The 12,091-nt window shown below is 39.8% G+C and overlaps 1 protein-coding gene across 39 annotated transcripts in view; it reads left to right on the top strand.

Moving 5' to 3' along the window:
• Nucleotides 1-12,091, top strand: part of Nrcam (neuronal cell adhesion molecule) — a 326,757-nt gene that overhangs the window by 36,739 nt on the left and 277,927 nt on the right. The gene's annotated exons all lie outside the window — the stretch shown is intronic.

Raw genomic sequence — 12,091 nt, 5'->3', positions numbered from 1 at the left:
TGTTTGGAAATTAAGTCACAGCTTTTAAATACCCACCTCAAGTAATTTCTCATAATATTTTCAGCCTATTTCATTTCATGTAACACATGGTTATTATTATTTTATATTGCTTATGACTACATTGTACTTACATTATCTCCTTCCTCAAACCTCTACCATAATAATGTTAAACTTGTATATAAACATAACAAATTCTGGCCATGTACAATGCTTTTTCATATGTGCTATATTGGGGTATAATTGAGAACAGCGTTGGGTCTTTCATTTTCTTAAAGTTATGGTTTTCATTTTTAGTTGATATGCATTTTTTATTTATATCAATGTAACTATACTGTGTCATAGAGATGTTAACCTCATAGAGATGAAGATTTTTCCTCCTCTCTCTCTCTCTCACACACACACACAGACAGACAGACAGACAGACAGACAGACACACACACACCTGAGTACATACAAGATTCATCTCTACATAAAGAAGGATGGCTAATTAAGGAATGTGGAGAATAGGAGATATAGTCCTGCATGCACAGGGAAGAGAAGACCAACTGGTTATTTACTATCAAATGGTCAGCCCTGAAAACATACATCATACAGACTGAGCAGACTGTGTTTATGTGTTTAGGAATGTATGTATGTATGTATGCCTGCACATGTATATATTATGTATTTATGTATTATTTATGTATGTGACAACAACTAAGGAAAGAAGAGGCCATGACCATGAATTTAAAAGGGAGCAAGAAGCGGTATAATAGAGAGTTTGAGGGGAAACGAGGGAGGGAAAAAGGAATCATTGTATTATAATAAAAAAAAATTTAAAAACAAAAAAAATTAAAGTTAAAAAATTAACAATTAAAGAAACAAACAATAAGACAAAGCAACAGTAAAAAGAAAAAGACAAAAAGATGAATTGACTGCTCACCAAGCTCAGATGAGAAGGTGCAATTTCATTTTATCTCAGGGCATTAACAAGTTTTATGTCTAGCCAGCAGGTAAACAGGAAAACAGTAAAGCAGAAAGAGGGACAGTTTAAATCCTGCATCCTCCTAGAGATGTGAAAAGTATGCTAAGAGGAGGTGGATTTGTAAGAGGAAGTTGTGAGAGTGAGCCTGGCAGGAGAAGGAAGAGAAGAGCTAATTGGAGATTATCTGGAGATAAACTGTCTGAGGCTCCCTGGTTCCCTGGGGAAAGAATTGGCAGAAGAGAAGTGTGTTACAGGGGCAAAATAACTAACATTGTCTTTGAAGAAGACTCACAGGTTGAGGGCAGTTCTTAAAAGAAAGGATGAAGCAAGGTCTCCGAAAGGGATGGGACGGCATTCACTGGGTAAACACTGAGCAGAGCAGACAGCTCCAATTTGAGGGTCAAACTAATTAAGTCTGCATATATCTTGTTAGCATCTCTCATTACCAAAAAGGCTGTCAGATGTCTTCTGAGGTTCTAGAGTGGGAAAAGTTACCCCTGGAAAAACTCTCAAAGTAAGTTTGCAAATTTGAAGTAGAAATTTCCCCCATGATCTGTGCTTGCCATGAATTTATTTGATGTCCCTTTTAATCCATGGTCTCAAACTTGTTTAATAGTCAAAGGTTTCTTTACTCGTGCTGAAATAAATTGCCACTCTGGAAAATCCAAATAAAAATCCTATTGATTATATTTCTGTGTGGAAACTATATTAAACATCTTTAAATCAGGTACATTAAATATTAATTTTCATAGAAATTAAAAAATAGGATATCTATTTTTTATGTGTGCACATGTGTATGCATGTGTGATGTGTGCATATATGTATATGTATACCTGTATATGTGGATGTACACACCTATGTATTCACATAGAGAGGCCAGAAAAGAATACTGGGTGTCTCCCTCTATTGCTGTCTCCCTTATTTCTTTGATAAAAGGTCTCTCTCACTGAACAATATCTCAATGGTTTTGATTGGGTTTTCCCCCAGCAAATTCCCAGGCTCCACCTGTATCTGACCTCTGTTCCCTCCCTCAGACCAGAGCTAAAGGTATACGTGGCCATACCTTGTTTTTCCCTGTGGGTGCTGGAGATTCAAACTTAGGTCCTCATACTTACATAGAAGTTCTCTTATCCACTGAGCCATCTGCTGAGCTCTGATGGCATATTTTCTAAGTGCTTCAGTGGTCCACAGTGTTGCACATGAGTGAACACATAATACACATACGCATACACACACACACACACACACACACACCATGAAAAACAAAGGTAAAAGTCTTCCTTACCAAAAAAAAAAAAAAAAAAAAAAAAGTCTTCCTTACTAGCCAGTGTATGGTGAGACTATGGTCTGGGCAGCTCAGAAGGTTGAGCCACCATTTGTCTCATCTGTTAAGCCATTTGCCAAGGACCTCATCAGTCACCAGGTTTCTTGGAGACACTCATCTGCATGTATCCTGTGAGTGGGTTAGTATTTCTTCTCATGATATGCTTTGATATTGTGTTCCTCATAGAAGCACAGAGATCATTTGTCTGGTGAGAGAATCTCTGCTTCAGAAACATGTCAGCATGTTCTGTGCACTGGCCTTGAACTGGGGGAAAGGCTGACGAGTATATTTCTGGCAGCCATAACTCTTAAGGAATTAGGTGATTTCAACTCCAGACACTTACAGGCCATATTGCATGTAGTGTCATAGGTGTGTTTCTGGCAAACTCCAAGAGCAGAGTGGTTTCTGAAGGACAGAGCTTTCACTCTTCAGATGAAATAATGACTGTGGATCCAACTGGGGAAGTGTTACCTAAAGAAACCTTTAATGCTAAAAGCTGAGAGTCTGTTGTTTGGAATTGGACAGTATTGCCAATTTGTTGGAAAGTTAGTACATCTTAAAGGCCGCTACAGCATCAACAAGATGCAGTGAGTGTTTGTTACCTGTTAGTGTAAAAGCTAGGCACATCAGCATCCCTTCTGACTTGTGAAAGAAGGGACAAGTGTATAATGCCTGGACGTCTGGGGATTGAGTTCTGACCCAGTCAAAATATTCTATAGGTGATTAAGACATAAAATCTCAACTGAATCCTAGAGTACTTACCTCAGTTACTGGAAGATTCTTTTTGCCACTGGAATTATAGAGCTACTGTTGATTGTTAGCTCAGGAAATACTCAAAAGCATCAGTACTATTGATGAAATTTCAGGATCCAAATGTTATCTACAAACAAAACAGAGCAACTACAGTGACTTTATTCAATTACTGCTTAAGAAAAAAATAGGAAGTTTTGGAATAGTCAACAACAAGAACAACATCTCAAAAGTGATTCCTATGTTTACAAGTTTCTCTAGAAAAAAACCAGGGTGTGTGTGTGTGTGTCATGTTTTCAGTTAACTTCAAGGGGGCAAGAGCAGCATGCTGAGGGCTGTGTCACAAAGTGCTGCTTTTTTCAGTGGTTCTCATAGGTGGAGCTAGAAAAAAGCCTGAGAAGCTCTGCTAATTGTGAATGGTAATGGTGGTTTATGTGCACACTATTCTGCAGACATTGAGATTTCATGAAGTTTTCTTTCCCTTTCATCGTCTTTAGTCTGCTTTGTTGAAAGGAGTTCTATGACATAGACAAGGAGATTTACATCTTAGAAGCAAAGTATAAAAATTCAACATGTTCCTTGTGGGTGTTAATGTGCCTACTTAAAGAAGAATTTTGTTATTATTTCTTTTTCAAAGTAGTCTGTAATTAGACATAAAATGAAAGAAAAAGGAAGTTCCCCAAATTCTGCCTTCTGACAGCAGATGTGGCCTGTTGCCATAGAAACATCTCTCTCATCTCAGAAATGATGACAGAGCAGAGTTTCAGTGAAGCAGGTTCTTTGCCACATGCCTAGGATTTAGTGTTTGCTTCCCATAAGACAATTCTGTCTAGCATTGTGAAGCATGTCAACATTATTCGAATGTCCCCAAACATCTGTTAAGTACTGAGTAAAACAGGCACTGGCACTGTGACAAAAAAAAAGTGTTGCTTTTCTTCTGTAATCTTATCAAGCAAGGATGGTGTTCAACCCTCCTTTAGTGATATTCTTGCTGGATAGAGATGAATTTTCTTGGTCCTGATGACAGCAAGAGATGGGCAGCTGGCTCCATTGTGTTGCAGAAGAGTCATTTTTTTTCTGGAGTGCAGAAAATGAAATTGTTTCTGAAAAGTTTGTGGCATCTCTCAGAAGAAAATAAATCTTGGCGCAGAGATATAGCTGGAGAGAACCACTGTTAAAAAATTTTTTTTTTTAGATAAATAAAAAGAAACCACACAGGAGGGACTGCAGCCAAGCCACAGAGCCCTCTAATCTTTTATGGTAACAAATTAGGATGTAGGCTAACCACTTTAACTAAGAAGCATTTATTTTTTCTTTTTATTGGACTTTTTCTCTGCCTTGTCCATTGTTCAGCACAGCAGGCACAGACCTGATGGTTCAGTGTTTGATGTTTTATGGAGTCATTTAGTAATATTTCTGCCCTCCCAAACCCAGTTTGCAACAATAAGATATAGCACAGAAAAAAAATGAGATCAGTGGAGAATTCAAGTTCTTAAGCCCGAGTGATAAGCACTTTACCCAATGAGTCATCTCCCTAGTCCCTTCCATTGGGTCTTAAGTTAATTGTGTTTCTAAGTTGTTCTCAAGCCTATGGGTAGACCAGATCCTCTACTCCACAGAGGGTGTTTCTCTAGGATGTAGAAGTGTTTCAAGGAGCCAGTCTTCATGATAGCGGCCATTTTGACTAGATGAGGAGCTTCAACATCTCCTACTATGGTGGGCATGCAGCTGGAGTCATGTGGTAGAGGCAGCTGGTAGTGTTGAAGTGACTCTACGCTAAGTAAGCAATTATGAAAACTGTGTGTGGAAGCACAGACCAGCTGAAGGGGGCACAAAGTCTGGAACCAATGCAACACCACGGGAAATGTATGTTAGCTGGATAACTTGGTGTCATAACTGTTTGGGCCGAGGCTTGGGGCTCAGTGACCTAGCTTGGTGCCTAGCAGTAGGTCCAATTCCCAGCACTACAAAAAATAAGTAAGGACCCCAAGGTGGTCTAAGTGTTTAATAAGCTCTTACTGACTTCCAGTCAGTTTCTAGTCCTCTGTGTTTCTACATTACTGGCATCAATGTGAGATACAAAGGGTCTTTTACAACTCAATTCTGGCTGAATCTACAGCATTGAGGGATGAGACAGGAAGAATAAAAGTGAGTGAGTCCAAGGTCACTATTCAGGGAAGGCATCCTGGAAGAGGAAAGCTTTGAGCTTTGGTTTGAAGGCTGCAATCTTTAGGATCTGTAAGGAGCACAGTTGTCTATGATGCGCTCATAGATCTTTGCATCTGAGCTAGATACCGGGTCTTAGGCAGGTTCCCTACATTTTTCTGTGACAGTTCAGTCTGGTCACTTTTTGTAAAACAGAACAATCTAGAAAATGATTATTCGCACTTTGTAAAAATCCAGTGGTGTCTTTTGTCTTTGATGTTAGAAATTGTAACCGGGAAATTTGTAGTGCTGTTAGGAGGTAGAGAAAATTTTCCTTGTCTACATTTACAGGGTAGGGCAGTCTAGGTATGGTAGTGCATATACTTAATCCTAGCACGTTGGAAGCTGAGGCAGAAAGATCCCAAGTTTGAGAGAAGCCTGGACTAATAGTGAGATCCTACGCACCCCCAAGACATCCTATATACTGCCCCTAAAAGATATCCTTTGGATAGGTCAGAAATTAATCTTCCAGAAAAATTAGAGTATATTTTCACACTAGGGCTTATGGAAAAACTAATAATTGGCAAGGAAGTTACAGATAATGCTGTTGACATTCACAGAACATTTATGACAAGTATTTTTTATGAATTGAAGAAAGTACCAATTAATTTCCAACAGCTTGTTTGGGGGGGGGGGAATGAGGTAATGGAAAATTGTGAGTATAAAATTTTGTATATATTAATTCACTTCATCGTAGAAAAAAAAGCTGTTGTTAAAATGGACTAATGTTAAATATAGAAAAATTTTATGTGCAGATGAACAAGTCTCTTTCCTTTGTTTTACTTTATGTCAAATGCTGAACCTGGGTAAAAGTGGTATATAAAAAATAAGCAGTTTCAAAGATCTGCATCAGCTGCTGTGGGACCCACTTTCCAACATCCTGGGAAGGAGTACAGGCAGGCAGCCCTCCCTGCACACTTGTAAGAGAACTCTGCCCCTTACACATGGCCTGTTTTGTTTTTGGATAACTCTGCTTATTACACAGTTCTTAGTATTCTGTTGAAGAGAAGCTTACCTCAGGGAGGATATAGCTGTATTAGATCAGAATGAGCTTTAAAAACTGATCAAGGCCTAGTCACCACCTAAACCAATTAAGTCATTGGAAATGGGACCCAAGTCCCAGGGAGTTTGAGGGATAGCCAGGGCTGCCAACCCCTGCACACTCTCCTAGAAGCCTATTAAATCTTAAAAGAGTGGTTTGTGTTTCATCTTCTCTTCGTCAGGAAAATTATCCCCTGGTCTCCACAGGAAGAGTCTCACATGATTGAAAGTTCTGGAAGATGAGTATCAATTTGTACTGACATCATTATGCCAGGATGTATCTCTTAAGAAATACAGTCGGGCTGGAGAGATGGCTCAGTGGTTAAGATTACTAACAGGTTCTTCCAGAGGTTCTGAGTTCAATTCCCAGCAACCACATGGTGGCTCACAACCATCTGCAATGGGGTCTGATGCACTCTTCTGGTGTGTCTGAAGAGAGCAATAGTGAATACATAAAATAAATAAATAAATCTTGTTTTTTGTTTTTGTTTTTTTTTTTTTTTTTTAAAAAGAAATACAGTCAGAGAGACTAAAATCGTATTTTGGGGGAGAGGGGCAGACAAAACAAAAATTCTTGAAAGTCTATTTGTTTTCCTTGTAACTTTCTGTCTGTATTTTAATGATATTTATTAATTAGGACCTTCAGGTCTATGCAGATAGCGTATAAGCATGTTTTTGATTGAGAGCAAGCTACATCAGGACTATGGGGCTCACAGGTTCTTTGGGGTCCATCATGTTGGTGTGCTGTTTGTTTTGTATGATTTTGTCATGATTTTAAAAATAAACTAGAGAATGTGGATAGGAATACCTCAAAGAGGAAGCATATACCTGGGTTGACTTAAAGGGACATCAATTGTTCAAATACAGCCTTTCAAGAACTGTTATAAACTGCACGATATAATTTTTACTTAAAGGTTCGGGTGACAGAAGTAGAAATTATGACATGAGTAGCATTAGAATATAGGTTTCTTTTACGATTTATGGATATTATTTTATCTGGTAACTTAAGGCAAACATAGCTTGGTGTTCACAAGTCCTCTGGGGTTTGAGGGTTTTATTTTGCCTGAGAAATTTTGTAAAAGTTGAATTTCTCACTATTAGAATGAGAGTTTATTGCGGGTCACTTGTAAAGCTTTCCACACTAAAAAACAAAGTGCATGAGTGAGGCTGAGTAAGCTGGCATGTTTCTCTCTCTTCCCAAACAACAGCCCAGCATCACACAAAACATGGAGCTTCTAGACTCCTAATTTGGGCATTGGGATGAAGATGGGCTAGACCATCCACAGACCTGGTACCTAGTAACTGAGATAACCTATGAAATAGCATCAACAGTGACTTGAACATGAAGCTAACAAAACTGTAGAGAAACCAATGGGAGTAGGTTGGTATTTGAGCACATGGGGAGGTTTGGAGGAGAAGTCAAGGGGCCTGCTTACAGTGTGCATTACGAGATTTGGTAGAGAACTGTACAATACGCTGTCCATTAGTAAGTGGCCTGCCTTCTTTTTCCTGTAAGGGATGTGAAATTGTTCATCTCCATTTCAGTTCCATTCATCATTTCAGGTATGCAGGCAGCTCTGCCTTCTTTTGGCTGAGGCAGTGGTGGTGGTGGTGGGCAGCCAGGAAACCATGCTTTTAGCAGCTGACATTTCTCTTAATTCTCTGCACACATCAACCCTAACTTGCCTGGTCTCCAGCCTCAGTGAAAAGACCTTGTTTTGTGTGTGGTCTGTGGCTCCACGACAGCGTCTTCCTCCTCGGTGTGGTTGATATCTTGTCTCACTGCCAGCAGCAATTCCGATCAGGCAACGCCTCTTGTTCCCCAGCTCCAAAGTGCTACGTCATGAAATTTCATTTTGCAGTTCCTTGTGGAGGTGAGGCAGCCAGAAACTGAGGAGGACCAGCCACAATTCCGCCTCTGCTCCCCACACACCCATTTCAGAACTCGAGAGAACAACTCTCCCTGAGGCCCATTGGCTTCTTTTCTTTTTTTCTTCTAATCCCTCTGAGAGAGTGCGTGGAAGGAAGCCCTGTGCTCCATGATCATCTTCCAGCTGGGTGAAGCTCCAAAACTGTACTTTGTGCCAATACCAATTATAGTCAGGGTTTCTTATTAATAACAGAGTAAAGACATGCAAGCTGATATTGAATATTAATTTTCTCTAATAAGAAGGCCTGACTGTTTTATTGTGGATACGACGCTGTTTTCTATCTTCAGATGAAGACACTGGCACAGAGCCTCACCTGTCAGGAGGCTGAGACGGTGCCTCTGGCAGGAAGCTGCCAATTTTCTGGGACAGTGTTTCCCACATTCTTGCTTAAAAGCCCAGGCCCAACTCAGAGACTTGGCAAACGGAGCAACAGCTCTTGGATGGAAATGGAGCTCTGTGAGAATCAGAGATGAACCAGGGTGGCCATAGCAGGTTTCCTTTTACAATTTCACTTTCACAGCTTTTATGTTTAGTTTGTTTTCTACCTGTATCAATATTTAAACAGTGGCATATTTAATCTAATTTAAACCCCCTTAGGAAAGTTTCAGGATCTTAAGAAGTGCCACTCACATTCATATGTGTGACCTATGTACTGCCTCACTGCATCTAACACATCCAGCCCTGCATTTAATAAACTCCTACAAACTGGAGCAACGAACTATTAAAAATTATCTAAGTCAATCCTCTAAGTTGCTTTTCTTAATAGCATTTTTTAAAAAAGATAATTGATATCCTTAAAAAAAACAATAAAAGTTAAAAAACTCATTTTAAAATATTTCTTCGTCAGTTTTATATCAGTTCGATCAGTCTATCAGTTCACATTTGGAAATCCTACGTAGTAGATCAATGGGTCTAGGCTTCCCATTAAAACCACCTAGAAGCCCACACAGGACATGTGGAATCAGAATTTCTCTGGGTCTTCAACATCTTTATTGAAGCATAATTAATATACAACAAACTTTGCGTACTCACATGGACCATTTGACCATTTTTAACCAAATGTAGTCACCCATGCACTGTGACCACAGTCACGAGGAGCAGCCCACCCATGCTTTAAAGCCTGCTCAGAATCAATAGTTGCTTGCTTCACGTGTACCAAGGTCAACTCTATAGTTGAGCCATCTTCCATATTATCACGTGTGTAACAATTTTACTGGCTGTTTTTAATCAGTACTGGTAAAATAGTGTATCTTTAGGAAATCCTTTTTAAAAAATCAGTCAATTGGAGTCACATTAATGTCCAATATTGGAGCACTGATTAAGTGGATATGATTTCTTTATATTGTAGACTATTATACAGACACTGAAACAGATTTTGTAGGCTTAATGAGTTGGGGGAGTTCTTGAATACTGCTAAGTGAAAGGTTGTTAAATCATGTATTAAAGGATAGCACTTATTTTTTTTTTATTTTTTGATTGTTGAGACACGGTTTTTCTTTGTAGCCCAGGCTAGCCATGAACTCAAGATCCTCATAGCTCTGAATCTGAAGTATAGGATTTTATTAGCATATACTGTAACAACCATCTCGGAGAATGAATACTCGTTCAGTTTTTACACATTCAGAGAAAAATCTAAAGAACATTCCAAATCTAGTTTAAAAAATTTTTTTAAAAAAAGGTTTAGGCATCCAGAAATGCAGATTCACACAAGCAAAGTACAAGACGTGGGAAACACACCGAAACATTAAAAATTACTATATGCAGAAGCAGAAGGAATGTTTTGTTTTAAAAGTCCTGGACTTTCATACTTCATGATGTGATGATGCTTTTGAAATTAGAGGTAAAAGGTTTTCAAAATCAGTTGCAGAAGTCTCCTCATGTAAAAATGAAACCCTGTCTAAACCAATGCAGTCAAAACAAAGAGGGTGTGCAATGCATTAGCATTCCAGTTCAGAGGCACTGCGCATCACCCAGTGCTCCACTCACTGCTTCTTGGGCATTTGCATAAATGACTGGAGCTAAGCAAAACAAACAAGTTGGAGCTAGTTCACATGCTTTTATTTTATTTTATTATTTTTTTTGAGAGTCATCAAAGCAAATTTGTTTTGTTTATTCTACTAGACTCAAGTTCAAGGTTGCAAGGCCTTTTCTATTCCTGTTAATGTGTGCTGGCATTTCATTTCATTTTGACTGACTCCAACTGTTTCTCAGAAAGAAGATTAGGCAGTATGCAAATCAACTGTTGTCTATACATGGGCCCATCCCAGAAAGCTTCACTCAGAAAAGCGTTCTGTCCAACATGGAAGAAGACTCACAAAGAGCCCACACAGAACGTAGCATGTGGAGGTGGTTCCTGTGTTTACGGTGTGTGTGGTAGTATGGCAGGGAGTTCCTCATTCTCTGTGCTGTTCCCTTTTCCCAGCCCTCTACCCTGGGTCCTATCCCTGTTTGCCAACTTGGACCTTCACTTCTCTCTGCCTTTCCTTAGCCTCTGTCTCCTTAGCCTACAAATGTGCTCACATCTCCTGTGGCCTAAAATCACTTTTCATCTCTGCTGCTCCCTGGAGTTTCCATTCTGTTCACCTCTTTCTTCCATTGCCAACCTCTCTGTGAAGTTGTCAGTGTTTGCTGCCTGATTCTGGCATGGAGCACTCTTTCTGCAACCTCCATTACCCAAGCACTGAGTCTGCCTTTCATGGTGTTTCTGGCAGGCATACTCTTGCTTCACTTTCCTGTTTTAGGGTAGGACTTTCCTGTGATTGACATATTCTTCCCTTTCCCTTTGAATTCCTAGGACTTAAATTGGTGATACCTAAGGACATCTCTTAATTCAAGAACATGGAAAGAATTAAGCCCTATCTGGTGATGAGGGACTAAAATCCCAGCTTCTAGGGAAGGTAAAACAGGAAGATTAAAAAGTTCAAGACCCACCTGGACTAGAAAGTGAGTTTCAAGAGTAGCTTTAGCAAGTTCAAAAGACCTTCTCAAGAACAGAGAAAAGTAAAGAGAAGGCTGCAGATATAACTCAAGGGTAGAATGTTTGCCCGCGGCCCCATCCTGAGACAGAGATTGAGAGATTTATAGATGCTCTTGGCTCTCTCTCTCTCTCTCTCTCTCTCTCTCTCTCTCTCTCTCTCTCTCTCTCTCCCTCCCTCCCTCCCTCCCTCCCCCTTTCCCCCTTTCTTTCTTCCTTCCTTTCTCTTTCTTTTCTTTCCTTCTTTCTTTCTTTCTTTCTTTCTTTCTTTCTTTCTTTCTTTCTTTCAATGCAAGCTTTATTATTAATGTACCTTCCATAGCCATAAATCCCAACAGCCCCTTGTCCCAGCAAGGAAGTTGAAAAAAACATTAACAAAAAATGCCTATGCCAGGGAGTCAGAAATCCTGTGACATGCTAGCTTTGCTTTGGTACCCAGAAGAGAGTGTGAGACTCTTTAAGGCTTCCAAAGCTTGAAGGGAGTCCAGGGCCTTTTTGGGAGGACTCCTCGGGGTTCTGCCTGGTGGTCTCTCTTGGTATCCAGTGGTAACTGTATCTTCTCCAACTTCTTTGGGCTTTTGGCTTAGATCACTGCTTGACCATCTCACATCTCTTCTTGAAGAACCAATCCAAAATCAATTCTTTTCTCAGTTTGAGTTTGTCAGCCAAGGCCTGCAGAATTTCCTTGTTAGGCCAGCAGTCTTTCAGAAAGTGTTCCTTTAGCTCGGAACTGCTTATAGTTGATCCCAAAGTTTCCATAGCTGTAGGACAAGAAGGATGGTGTTTTCTGGATCACAGGTACTTTATCTTGGCTGCAGCTTCCTTGAGTTCCATTCTTCAGTTTGAGGCTCTAGAGTAGGATTTTAGCTTAAATCACACTTTCATGGTGTGATCCTGCTTCT

The sequence above is a fragment of the Arvicanthis niloticus genome, chromosome 11 (genome assembly GCF_011762505.2).
Source record: "Arvicanthis niloticus isolate mArvNil1 chromosome 11, mArvNil1.pat.X, whole genome shotgun sequence".
Classification (NCBI taxonomy): Eukaryota; Metazoa; Chordata; class Mammalia; order Rodentia; family Muridae; genus Arvicanthis; species Arvicanthis niloticus.
Note: the sequence above shows the minus strand (reverse complement) of the source record. Positions and strands in the feature narration are given on the sequence as shown.